The sequence below is a fragment of the Chamaea fasciata genome, unplaced genomic scaffold (genome assembly GCF_029207755.1).
Source record: "Chamaea fasciata isolate MVZ Bird 193981 ecotype frontalis unplaced genomic scaffold, bChaFas1.0.hap1 SCAF_9, whole genome shotgun sequence".
Taxonomy (NCBI): domain Eukaryota; kingdom Metazoa; phylum Chordata; class Aves; order Passeriformes; family Sylviidae; genus Chamaea; species Chamaea fasciata.
The window spans coordinates 15,196,177-15,209,114 of record NW_027094094.1 but is presented as its reverse complement, the minus strand read 5'-3'; the positions used below and the strand labels follow the sequence as shown (position 1 = coordinate 15,209,114).

At 35.9% G+C, this 12,938-nt stretch overlaps 1 protein-coding gene across 1 annotated transcript in view; it reads left to right on the top strand.

The window, feature by feature from the left end:
- DNTT (DNA nucleotidylexotransferase) overlaps positions 1-12,938 on the top strand; it is a 128,927-nt gene that overhangs the window by 38,045 nt on the left and 77,944 nt on the right. The gene's annotated exons all lie outside the window — the stretch shown is intronic.

Here is a 12,938-nt window from a genome sequence, read left to right as displayed (position 1 = left end):
TTATTGTCCAGGGTAAATTCCAGTAGGAACAAAACACTAGTAGGCAAATCCTGATTTAATCAGTTCTCTTCCTATATATTTATTCTCTATATTTATTCTGAAATTTAATAATGATGATCAAAAACATCTTTCACAGCAAAAGAATGAATGACAATCCACAGTTGCAAAAATCTATCACAGTCATATAGAAACTGTTTTGTTTCACTGGGTTGTAATACTCTAGACCTGTCTTAACTCTTTTGCTATATATACAGTGCATGTAGGAGGTGGTCGCATTTAGTTAAGAGAAATAGAAAGCACTATAATGTCATGTTGTAGCAGCCCATGAGGGGGAGTATTCAGCTGCATTGAATCCTTAGAGTTCAGGAACAGAGAAAGAAGGAGCTCTAATGCTAGGCGGCTGATCTCCTGTTGTCCTGTTGACAGTGAAAAGTAATATCCTAAAAGAAGAGTTTGGCAGTTCTTTAGACTCAAAATAATTTTCACTCCATGTTTGCATAAAATCAAATAGCAAATGTCTTACTGACGCAGAACCAGTATAAATAGTTTTTGAAGATGGAGGGTTTAGTTTTGGGGTTTTTTTGCTTGGAATTGTTTCTTCATTTTTATGACTAGATGGTTAATTTATTAAGAGTTAAATTTGGAATATTTATACATACAAAATTACTGTTTCATTTTCTTCCCCACATTCATGCGTGTTCTGTGATTTTACCATAGATAATTGATGTATTTCTTTCATGTTGGTGTTGTTTACGAAAGGACCTTTTATTGTTACTGCTGTAACTGAGATAGGAATCTAGCCCACAGTGCACATTCATGCAGGAGACATTTGCAGCTGTCAGGGTTGGCAGCTCATTGGCTTGTTTTGAGATTTGTGGATAAAACCCAGTGCAGATTAATGACAAGATACAGGATATTTTATTTTTTTTTGATAACTGACACTTGGTATCAAGGGGGCTTAACATGACAGTTGACTATTAGTTTATCCTGGCAATTTTTGTGTGCAAGGCAGTAGAGTAAAGCCATGCTTTGGAACGAAAATGCTATAATTTGCCTCTTATTTGGGAATCTCCATGCTTTTATTAAATGCTATTTACACAATTTAAGCAAGTCGTAATTATTGAAGTTGGACAGAATTCCTAATGTTCCCCTATTTGTCAGCAGTGAAAACACAACAAATTGAGAATTTTGTGCTGTACTAGTGTGCAACAGCCTCTCACTGAAAAAGCAAAATATTGCCAAATATTGTACTAACTCTAAAAAAAATTTTCAAATTAATTTTTATTGTGACCAGCATATGAAAAGGAAAAAAGTGTTGAAGTTTCACTTTCCTTTTTGTCTGCCAGGACTGATATTCCCCATGAGCATACATCACTGTAAATAGAAGCTGTGTTATGATATCCCAAGTCCCATAACTTTGATACACTTTCTGGTGAATAGATGTTTGCTGATTATATGACTTCGGGACTTAATGTTTGCTCAGTTTGAAATGAGCTCTTTAGTGAAGACTTTATTTGAAGATGATCTACAGTCATTGATTGTAAGCCTAATGGATTTTCTCTCCACTTTTGGATTGATTAAACAGTGATTTCTGAGCTAGACATTTGGGAATAGGTGAAATTGAACACAGACATTTCATGTATGCTTTTATGCTTTAGTAAGCTAAGTTCAAGAAGTGTGTCAACATACTTGGAAACAATACCTTTGTCTCTGTCAAACCATCTCTGAAAATGAAAATGGCCAAAAATACTGAAGTTTGTCTTAGTGGGCCAGAGATAATAGTTTCATTTTTTGAAAGGATCACTTTTTTCTTGAAATAAGTTTGTGTTTAGAAGAAAAAAGGAATGTGCTCTCAGTCTGGAGCAGTAGTTACCACTCCTTTCTGAGATGAACTATTTGAATATTTGATGTTCCTTCCCTTCCCTAGCAAAAACAGCGATCACAAGAATAAAAATTTTATCTGAGCAGTTCTTAGCACAGAATTGTCCTCATGTAACTATCATCCCTTTGTGTTGAAGCAATTAATCTAAATTGTTCACTGAACAATTCTTTCTCCTTTTCAGTTTACTGTTCCAGTAATACTGGATAAAATATTGCTAGATATAACACTGGAATCTGGCTTTAAAAAATGATTAATTTCTATTTTATGGACAGTATTATCCACTTACAAGTTGCAATTAAATTTATGAGATTAGGTTAGAAGAATTTATATTTAGAACAAATCACATGAAGAAAGAAGTTAAACCTTTATGGATAGAACCAAAGTTTATGTGAGGGGTCAAAAGGGTTATATGTGCAGTGAGACTGGACTCACCATGTCTTAAAAACGCATGTATCATATTCAGCCATCATGCAAAATATTATGGTACAATGTGCTCTCCTGGATGGTATAGCAACAAGCAGTTGGATAGCAGGAAAATGTGCCTCTGGTTAATGTACTCCCTCACTCCCTGAATCCCTCAGGAAAAGTCACTGTCCTGAATATTTGTTGATATATGACTACTGTCTCCAATAAAGCTGTACCAACTGTATGATAAATGTTTTCAGCTTTGAGCATTTGACCTACCCAACACAGACAAAATGTTTTAACATTCATAGAAGTGAAAAGTGTGTATGTGTGAATGCACCAGTATGCAAGTTAAAAGCACATTTCTTCTGCACCAGTTGTAAAGGGCACCACTCTTCCCTAGATCCTACTGAACACTTGTTTACTTATTTAGGCTTCTGAAAACCTTAGATGAGTCTCTTATTGAAACACAAGTTTTTCCTTGCAATCTATTCAAGTTTCAGTCATACTAGCTGAAGCAGAAATAATCCAGAATCTGGCCTTAAAAGAGTAATGAAAATGAAATGATTTCTACTCAGTGCAGAAAATCACAGCACTCATCTTTGTCTTCTTTTTCATGAAGTCTTCGAATAGATTTGTAAATTCATAGATGTTAAGGTTGCAAATTACTAACAGTCATTATACAGTGTGACCTTTTGCATAACAATAATTGCTTGATGGGAAAACCCTCCTGTTTTATACCCTGTGACTGTGATTGAGCTAAAGAATATACTTCATAAAAGTATTCAGTTTTGATAAAGAGTTCCCGGTGTTTGAAAATTTGCCACCAATGCACCTGCACAGAAATTGATGAAGGTGAATGGATCACATTTGCCATGTATTTCTGGTGAGAGCTTGAATATATCAAGGTAGCTGCGTGTTGCATCGTATGAGTCTAAATATACCTAAGTCTATCTCATTAAGGCTTGTCCTAACGTGTCAAAATATGACTATTAAAAGCCAAGATCATAGTTAAAGGACTTCCTGCAACTTATTGGAACAAGAGCATGTGTTCAAAAAACCCCAAACCATAGTCAACTCCAAACACTGTTCAGTGCCGTTACCAAAATCTAACAAAAGCCAGAGATCCAACACATAAGATATTAAACTAATTGCTCTGGGATTAATTTTGCTTATGCTTATGTAGGACTCAGTGTTTACAGGACTTAGATAAACCAGTAAATGTCACCAGCAGAATAAGGTGACTTTTTTTTCTTTTTTACTTCTCATTCAAAAATGATATTTTAAAATAAAAATAGCCCTAAATTTAAAAAATAAAGTAAGAAATTTGGACAATAAGTATCTTGAAATTGCTTTATGTTGCCTGGCTTCACATCAAGTGAAACACATTTTTCAGCCCAAGCTGAATATGGGTTATTTTTTGGATAATTGATACCAGGAGTTTCATTTTTGGTTGAATGAGCACTTTTAATAAAAGAGAAACATTTTGGTTTCATTTTGTGGTCAGTGTCCTGCCTTTTCCAATCAAACACGTATTTCTTTCAACAATTGTTCAGCAAATGAACCAAACTTTCTTTACTTGCTCACACTCCTACTCTGTGTGTTTCTCTGCATTCAATATGAATATATTCAATATCAAAAATGAATTCAATGAATTCATTAATTTACCCAAGAACTATATTTAATAAGGGTCCTTGTATGATCACTTTACAGGATAAAGAGGAGAGAGAGGAATAAATAGAAAAGAGGTGCAAAAGCTTGGCTGGGAGTCCCGCAGAGAGAAATTACTTCTTGTATGACCACAAAACCAAGTCAGGCGGCTTCTTCTGAATCAGGTCTGACTCCAGTCTGTTGGACACTGTCAGCCCAAACACAGCTGTTGCCTCCCCAAACCTAACACGCTTATATGAGCAGGAAGTTTTCTTTACTTGACCAGGAATTAACTGATCATAAACCCATTGGGTAATGTGGATATATAATCCCAGCAATTCTGACCCCTGCTGCTGTAACATTGTCCATATGCCTGAAATTGCTGGCCCTGTAGTACTTTTAGGCCATGGGATGCTATTCAATTCAGTGCTTAGCACTAGTGAACTTGGAGCTCTAAAGATTTATCTTGTTCATTAGTGTTCAAAAATGGTTCCTTTTAGCCAAAATCCAAGCACATTTTTCAGACCCTTGCTCACATCTGCGCTCAATCAATTTTCTCATTTCTAGGCTTAGTCTAAAAGACAGACAAATGAGCTTTGTTTCCTTTGAACCTAATGATTATCCTAACCTAATTGCTAATATGGATATCCTTTGTCACACAGCTGAAAAAGAATAAAAAGCAGTGATCTAAATGGAAGGTGGATGAGGTTGGACCTTCTAGTCACTTATGAAAATAAAAAGCCTATGAAAATGATGAAAATAAAGAGCGCCAAGTATGCTGCTTAAGCTTACATATGTGCCTATTTTGAAATGGGGGGGGGGGGGGAATGATGCTGACTACTTTTCAGGCATATTCAGCATGAATTAGGGTGCAAAGTAACTGTTATAACTGTTCAGTACCGAAGCAATCTCAAAGAGATTGAGTAATTTTAATGTATCCATTTAAATAGATGTCAATTAAATGTGGTTTCTTGGGAAATACAGTGACAGGACAGACCTGCAGTCATTGCTGTAAGGAAAAGATAGTCTCAACAAGAAAAGAACCTGAGAGATGTATTTTGATGTATTGCTAAAATCTTTCCTGCTTGCTCTGGAGATAATAGAGGAGGCTCTACAGCCTTTCCTAAAAGTAATTCATGAAGTGATTGGCTCTACTGTTTATGAAATGCCTTCTCATCTGGACCTTCTAACCTCAGTTTGCTCAGGCTTTGCATGGGCAAGGTTTTGCAAAGTTTCCTGGATGGTTTACAGAGTCAGGTGCAGCAGTTGACTTCTGGCTCAGACATTTTGGAGAGAGGCTGAATTGTAGTTTAGATGTTAAATGTAGAGTACTGTGAGTGATGAGGTAGTAACAAATTGTAACTCCATCTGTTGTGTACTGTGTATTTAGTAGTTTTATTTACCAGTTTACTTTTTCATTATTTTCCTAATGATTGTACTCAATGAATGTGCTGTATTACTGTGCCAAGCTGTGTAAAATAGCTTTGAGAGCACATTATGAATGCAAGTACATAAAGTAGAACTGGTCTGAAGAACTGTTGCTAATTGTTACTTCTTTCCTGCTTAGCAGTTTGAAAGAGTTTTCCTTAATTTCCACCCCTGGTCTTTACCCTTTTGTGTTGTACTGCTGCTCGTTTACCCTGGTTTTTGTGCTGTAACCTGCTTGTGGGTAGTGCAGCTGTGGAGGGGACATGAGGTGATCCTGCTGTGGTTTGCTGTGAAGCAGAGGGAGCATGTGTGATGGCTTCCTATCACACCACAGAGGCTGCCAGGTTTGTGTTCTGTTGTCTCATGATTTTTACCAGTGAGCGTATGTCTAAATGGTTGCTAAAAGTGAAGGATATCACTTCCTCTAATATCTTCTCCCTCAAATGTGAGTTTATTCCCTCTCAGAAATATTCACTCTTACATCCACTCTTGTTTAGGTGGTTTCTTTAACCTCCCTGTGCCATTATTCATCAAGAAATGTTTATATTGGGTTCCTTTCCCCATGCTGTTTACAGCCAGAACAGAAACAGCCTTGAAAAGTTGATCTGAACCTTTTTTATTTTCCAGCCATCTAAGCTGAGCATAATTGCCCACAATTGTGTGCCCTCTCTATCCCTTGTCACACGTGTGTCCCCATCCCACCCTCCCTCCTTGTTTTTAACACTTGTACAATGTGTAGGAAAGGATCAGGAAGACGTTTAAACTCACATAACCCGTATACAAGGGAAATAAGGAGCCAGGAAGCCATTGAGTCTGTATAAAAGGAAAGATATACTGTACATATAATTACTTGTGACAAAGAATCTTCTGGATTTACTGAAGTATGAAAATATACATGGATTTTTTCCTCTGCAGGTTGTGCAATATGGCACATTTTGTACTTTATTAGATGTCTACACAAGATAATGGAATGATCAGATTTTGTGTAGATACAAACCCATACTGTTAGCAAAATATAGTTTTATCAATGTTAACTGCATGGTTCAGTGATTGTGATACTTACATGCATACAGCCCCCCCCCCTTCAATTCTTTGATTAAACTTGTGTTTACAGTTTCTATATCATGTCCCCTTTTGTTCACATAAAATTTCATTACTCAGAAGAGACATCTGGGATTACTTTCCCATGCATTAAAAAGCATGGCTACATCTTATATCATTATTTTAGTAGCACAGTAGCGTCAAGTTTCTTCCTCCACAGACTTCTTGACATGATTTTGATATACATTCACTCACAGCTGCCAAAGCCGTAGTCTGAGTATGCTGTTATGGCTTCCTTGCTCTTTGAAGCTTATTGTACAGTAGCTGGGCATGTTATGTTGAGATATTCAGGTGTTCTCTGTGATGAGTCGGTAGAGCACAGTCTGGTGGGTAAGGCCATAAGAGCGCAAAAGCACTATTTTCCTCAGTGCCTCATGTAAGTAACTGAGTGGTTTGGCCTAAATATATACAGGACGATATCTCCAAATTCTCCGATTTTACTTGTTTGCTTTGGAAAGTGAAACCTTGAGTGGTAGGTTGGTGTGACTTCTCTGGTCTTTGATTCAAGCTTGCAGAAGAGCAGCACAGACTATCAGGAAATGAGCTGAAAAACAAAATAGGGTTTTTTTTGAAAACATGCATGTACTTGTCAAAATATTATTTCTTGGCTATATAATAATTTTGGGATCTACTGATACCTGCTGTCCAAAACCACAGCACAGTCTCAGGTTTTAGGCCCTTCTTTCCCCTAACTTGTCCTGATTTCATGTCTTTGTAAAATAACACAGTTGCACAGACAAACTTAGCCCCTATTTCGTTTTTCATGTTCATATGGATGATATTTTGAATTCTAGTACATTGTACACTTCATAATGATCTGCCAACAGCAAAAGAAAACTATGATACTGAATTGTGTCCTTAATAACATCACAAAGTGGAAAGTGACTAAAAATAGCATGTATTTTTAGTAAATTTTTGAGTGAATTTTAACAGCAGCATTTTCAAATATATTTAACTGCTTTTTATCCTTCCTGCTTCATAATACACAATAATAGTTAGTTTAGCACAGGAACAGAAAAGCAGAAGGATATAGGAAGTCTTATGGGAAGAAAGATATTGAAATCTTCTGGTGAAATTCTTTATTATGGTGTGTTCTTTTGATTTGCTGCTTAAATACTGATTTACCAGCTTCATTAACAGTTATGTAATAGTATGTTGAGACTGACGTTTTACATAGAAGAAAATTAACTTCCATTTCTTAAAACTGAATCCTCTCTGCAGTAGAGAACACAGGAAGGTGAAGCTCATAAGGTAACTACCTCAGTTAGGTGCAATTTTACTATGTGCCTTTGAAAAGTATAAAAATGTGTCAAAGCTTGTGATGGAATTTTCTAATAAGCAGATCTGCATCATAAAATAATGGCACGAGACTTGCACTTATCAATCAAGGAGTTGGAAATATGAATCTGAGGGCTGCCTTTTCAAAAATGTTCTACAGACAGTGCTTTTTTTAATAAAGATCAACCAACATAAGTTCACTGCTAAGTAAACATGCAGTGCTACACTGGGGCACTGTTCCTAGGGGCAATTGCAACTTTGAATTGACTTAGTAATGCTGAGTTTTCTGCAAGGTGAAACAATGGAAGCAAACTTTGAGACAGCCTGGAAAAAGAATTGCTCAGAGCTTGGAGAAATACTTTTTTTATGCAGATAGAAATAAATTAACCTTCATTGTAGTTAAAGGCAGAGCCATCATATCCACACTGCAAAATAAAAACAGTGTAAGTATTTCGTGATACCCCAGGCAGCTGCCAAATTATTAGGTGAAGTCAGTAAGAAATGGAAAGTGTGCTTTTTGTGGAAACTGTGTCAAGGGCTGTTTTGTGTTAAAAAAATCTTGCTGCCTGATGCTAAAATTTTCTGCTATGAATTAATTACCCAGCTAGGTTACTTCTGCTGTAATTAGTTCTGCATTAGTGGAACACTGCGCCTCAATAAATTAAAAAGGTGACAATTCTGCTCCATTCCACTCTGCTTTTCAGCCTCCTTCAGTTCAAATTTCTACGATTAAAAAAAAAGGCTTCTAATTGATTTTTCCTTCACCTGCAAAATTCACAACACATCACTTGGATGAACATCTGTTTTGTTTTCTCTCTGAAGATAAAAAGAAGTTGTGTCTAATCCTCATCAGCAATTCCTTCAACTTCTCTGGTGCTGGCTCTGACTTTTTCCTACAGCTTATGTCAGTGAAGTGTGCTGAAAGAGCTCTGTCAGGCCTCACCATGCTGTTAGGTGTTACCTGTTGCTTTTGCTCAATAGCCAAAAACTGAGATAAAATTTATCTTGGTTTTACTTGTATAAACTCTTAAGAAGGGGGCATTTTGTATAATATTATTCATAAGTTTTTCTTCCCTTTGCAACAACATTATCTATGGCACTTATTCTTACTTTCTTCTCTCTTTTATATTACTTGGTCAGATTATGTGCTCAGCTTGATGGTGTGGGAACTTTCCTGCACTACTCAAAATTGAACATATAGTTGAAAGATTTCTGTGAATTGTGGCAATAGCATTTTCCCAGTTTTCATTATTTTGGCTTAGGTACATCTATCTTTAGTAAATGCATCATGCTTTACTACCTTTAGAAGGCATAAATCTTACACATACTGCTGTTTGTGTGTTCTGTAACATAAGTCTGGAAACACTGCAGTGTCACTGCAAGGTGCATAAATTCTACCACCTAGTAATTATTATAACAACTCATTAAAGGAAGATAAATGAACAATTTAGATGTTTCATTTGCAGTGTCCTACTGGAGGAACAAAAGAGGATATAAATATTCTTTAGAGATAAAGAATGATAAGAATTGTTATTATAACAGTGTTATAATTTTATTATAATTTAACAGTGTTTATTTCTCTTATTATATGGCTATATAAGAAGTTTCTGAAATGTGCACAGAAACTTTATTGAGTCATTGTTGAGATAAATATTATTTACAGCTGCCTAAATTTAGACTGTGCAACCCCCTTCGTGTAGCTCCTCATCTCTGGAAGGTTGCTTGGTATTTCTTAGTTAATGGAAATGTCTTTAATACTAGCAGTGTGATAAACGGGGCCAGCTAAATAAATGCTACTCAAAATTCAGGCAGATTTACCTTTGTAAACTATGCTTGGAGAAGATGCGCAACTGTCAAAGGAGATGTCTGGCCATGTATATTGATTGGATTATGCAGATATGTCTCTGCTTGTTGCTGAAGGTTCACAAGGCTCTCATGAGACTAAAGTATAAAGAAAACCATTGATGTACCAGCACAAAAATCAAAGAGTAGTCCAATAATAATCACAAGAAGGAGAAGCAACTACCATGCGCAGATTTACTAAAGAGAACAATTGTAAACCTTGTTACTGAACAGAGAGACTGAAGGATGAGTGAAAATAATAGTTTCCAGGGAATATAGGCATATTGATGTGAGTGGGAAACAGCTCCTGCTAGGATTTGTCACCAATTACTTTTTCTCTAAGCAGTAAGGGAGAACCCTATTGCTCTATTTAATTATTCAGAATTATAATATTGTTCTTCCCTAGTTTCTTCAGAAAGGGCTCAGAAAAAATCCCACCTTTCTAGGATACCTGTGTATGCAGTAAATTAAACAAGCTGTTAGCTCTTGGTATGATTTGAGAGATGTTGCCAAATACATTCTTTATATTCAGATTTTCGTTGTTAATTAGGTAGCAAAAAAAAAAAACCAACAAAAAAACAACAACAAAAAAGACCCCTAAAGATAACCAGCTCTTTTGACCATATATATCAGAAGTATTGTACATTTGATGACAATGGCTACAAAATTTTGTGTCCTTTCTAAGTCTACTTTACTTTATATGCCAAATAGCATCATAGAGCCAAGCGAGCACATTCAAAGCATGCCACAATTTAAAAAGTTTTTTGAAATTCTTGGTCATATGGCTTCTTATGGAGTTTATCATCTTTGGTGGGAATAATTCAAGCACCTATACCTGAGAACTGCCCTCTAAAAATATTCTAGTGGTTCAAAGAATAAAAACATCACAGAATCAATTAGCCTGGAAAATACCTCTGACATCGAGTCCTACCTTTGACTGAACGCCACCTTGTCAACCAGACACGACACCAAGTGCCACATCCAGTCTTTGCTTAAACACCTCCAGGGGTGGTGACTCCACCACCTTCCTGTGCACTCATTCTTATGCCTAATCCCTCTTTCTGTGAAGAAATTCTTCCTAATGACCTTAATCTCCTCAACTGCAGTTTGAGACTATAAAAAGGGATGTGGGAGAATTCATTTTTAAACCAGGAAAAACACCTTCTGTATGATTTTTGGGCACTGGGAGATTGGTAGAACAGCTTTAAATGACAAAGGTAATGCTTAGCAGCCAAGAAAGAATTCAAACAGAAGAATAGTAATGGGAATTTCTAGCAAAAACAAATGTGAGAAGCATTAAAAAAATTCCATGGATTGGTTCATTAGAAAATACTGAATTACTGAAGAAAAATTACTAAATGAAAAAGCTAAGGAAAATTAATAATTGTGAAACAATACTGCTTGAGATGCTGTTAAGCCTATGTGAAATGAGAAAGTGCCCAATCATTTCTCTGATTTTTATTGTTGGTATTTGAGAGATGCTTTCTCTGAAGGTTAGCAGATCGTAACTAGGTATTAAAAGCAAATTTCACAATTCTCCTCATGAAAGCTACATGAATGGACAAGTACTATTTTATGAAATATTTGCATGCAGTTCACATGACAGCAGGGCACTGAAAGACTGACAGTAATCAAGAACGTGCAGTGAAAGCATGTGTGGATACTGAAATTCAGAGGAGCTGTACTTTGCAGCACTTTTCCTCTCAAAGAACCTCCCTTTGAAGCTGATCAGTACTCTGTGCCTCAGAGGAGTTTGGGATGCTGTTGTTGGCACCCACATCACAAGTGATGAAAAATGTTTACTTAAATGGCCATCAGTATTTGTATTGAATCCTTAATCTTTGCCTTTGATAGTGTGCAAAAGTGATCCATAGCAAGAACATAGAAGTTCGTTCAGATTTCCCTCAAGGAATGTGAAATACTCCATGAGACTGTAATGAGATGGAAAATTTCTGCGATTTTCTGTGGTTTTAGGCCACGAATCATATGTAGTGTCATGACTCAGATAACAACATACTTTTCCTTTGTCGTGAATAAGAGACACGCTTTTTCTCTTTGGTATTTGCTTTCTCTCTAATGCATGTTCTACTTGCTGTGGTACTGTCAAAAATATTATGATATAATACTGTAAGAGACTAAGTAATTCACTCAGCTGGGATATGGAAATGCAATTTAATGCAATTAATAAAATTGCATCATTTGCAGAGAATTTTTCATATTATACTGTGTTTATTAGAGAAAATTTCTTTGCATTAGGTTCAAAGCCAGAAATTGATTTCCAAAGGAAATCAAAGTGCCTAGCTTGCTTAGATATTTTGAGAATCCTACTAGGTCTCTTTTTGCAGCTTTTTGGCACCTCAGTACCCTCAAAATCTGGTTTAAGAGTTACAACAGTAACACTAAGGAATAATAACTTGTTATTCATGCCAGAAGGATTTTACTGGCACCGAGCATATTGATGTTGCACTGGGGAAAATTATATTTACATGTTTTAGAGCACTGAATTAATTATAACATAAAATAAAACTTTGTTTAACATATGTAAAGAATATGTTCTCCAATACATTATTCCTTGTAGGGATTGAGATAAAGTGTTTTACCAAGCCTAGGAAAGCTATAAACAGGAAGTGACCAGTGTTCAGTGGTTCATTAGTAGTCTGGAAAAAAGACACGGAACAACCAAAATAGATTGCTCAGCCTTAATGCCAGATCTGTTCCTAATTTTTTTTTTTTTTTGCTTCCTTGCTGCTATTCTTTTTCTTAAGCCTCCTAAAGCCAGCTTGTCCATTTTCCAGTTCCTTCGAAAATATCTCATATAATTTCAAAATAACCTTGGAATTATTTTTTGACAATTTTAATGTTATAAATCCAAAAGAGGAATAGATATTTTGGCTTCTGGGTTGTCCCTAGGCAAGGGAAGAAATGAATCCAGTCTAATTCATATACTGCACTATGTATATATTTTTTTTCATGGCCTCAGGAAGACCCCAGAGCTGAAAGCTCTATATTAATTTTTGATGGTTAGTTTCTATTCCAATGGAAAGTTTTTTTTTTTTTTTATATCTGCAATAATACAGTTGAAGCAGGAAGAGCTATAGGGCTCAGAAAATGTCAGCAATACTTTTACAGTTTAATTTTAAACTCAGGGCTGTAATTGCATGAAACAGATTTTGACTCATTTTCCTGAAACTCAGTTTGTATATCCATCTGTGATAAAATACCTGAAAATAGAATTGATAGATCTGACTTAGGGATTTTTCCACCTTGCTTCCCCTCCTGAACATGAGCAATGAGAATTGTAACATGTAACATTTCTGATGTGTTGTGAAGGACTGGTAAAATCCAAATTCTC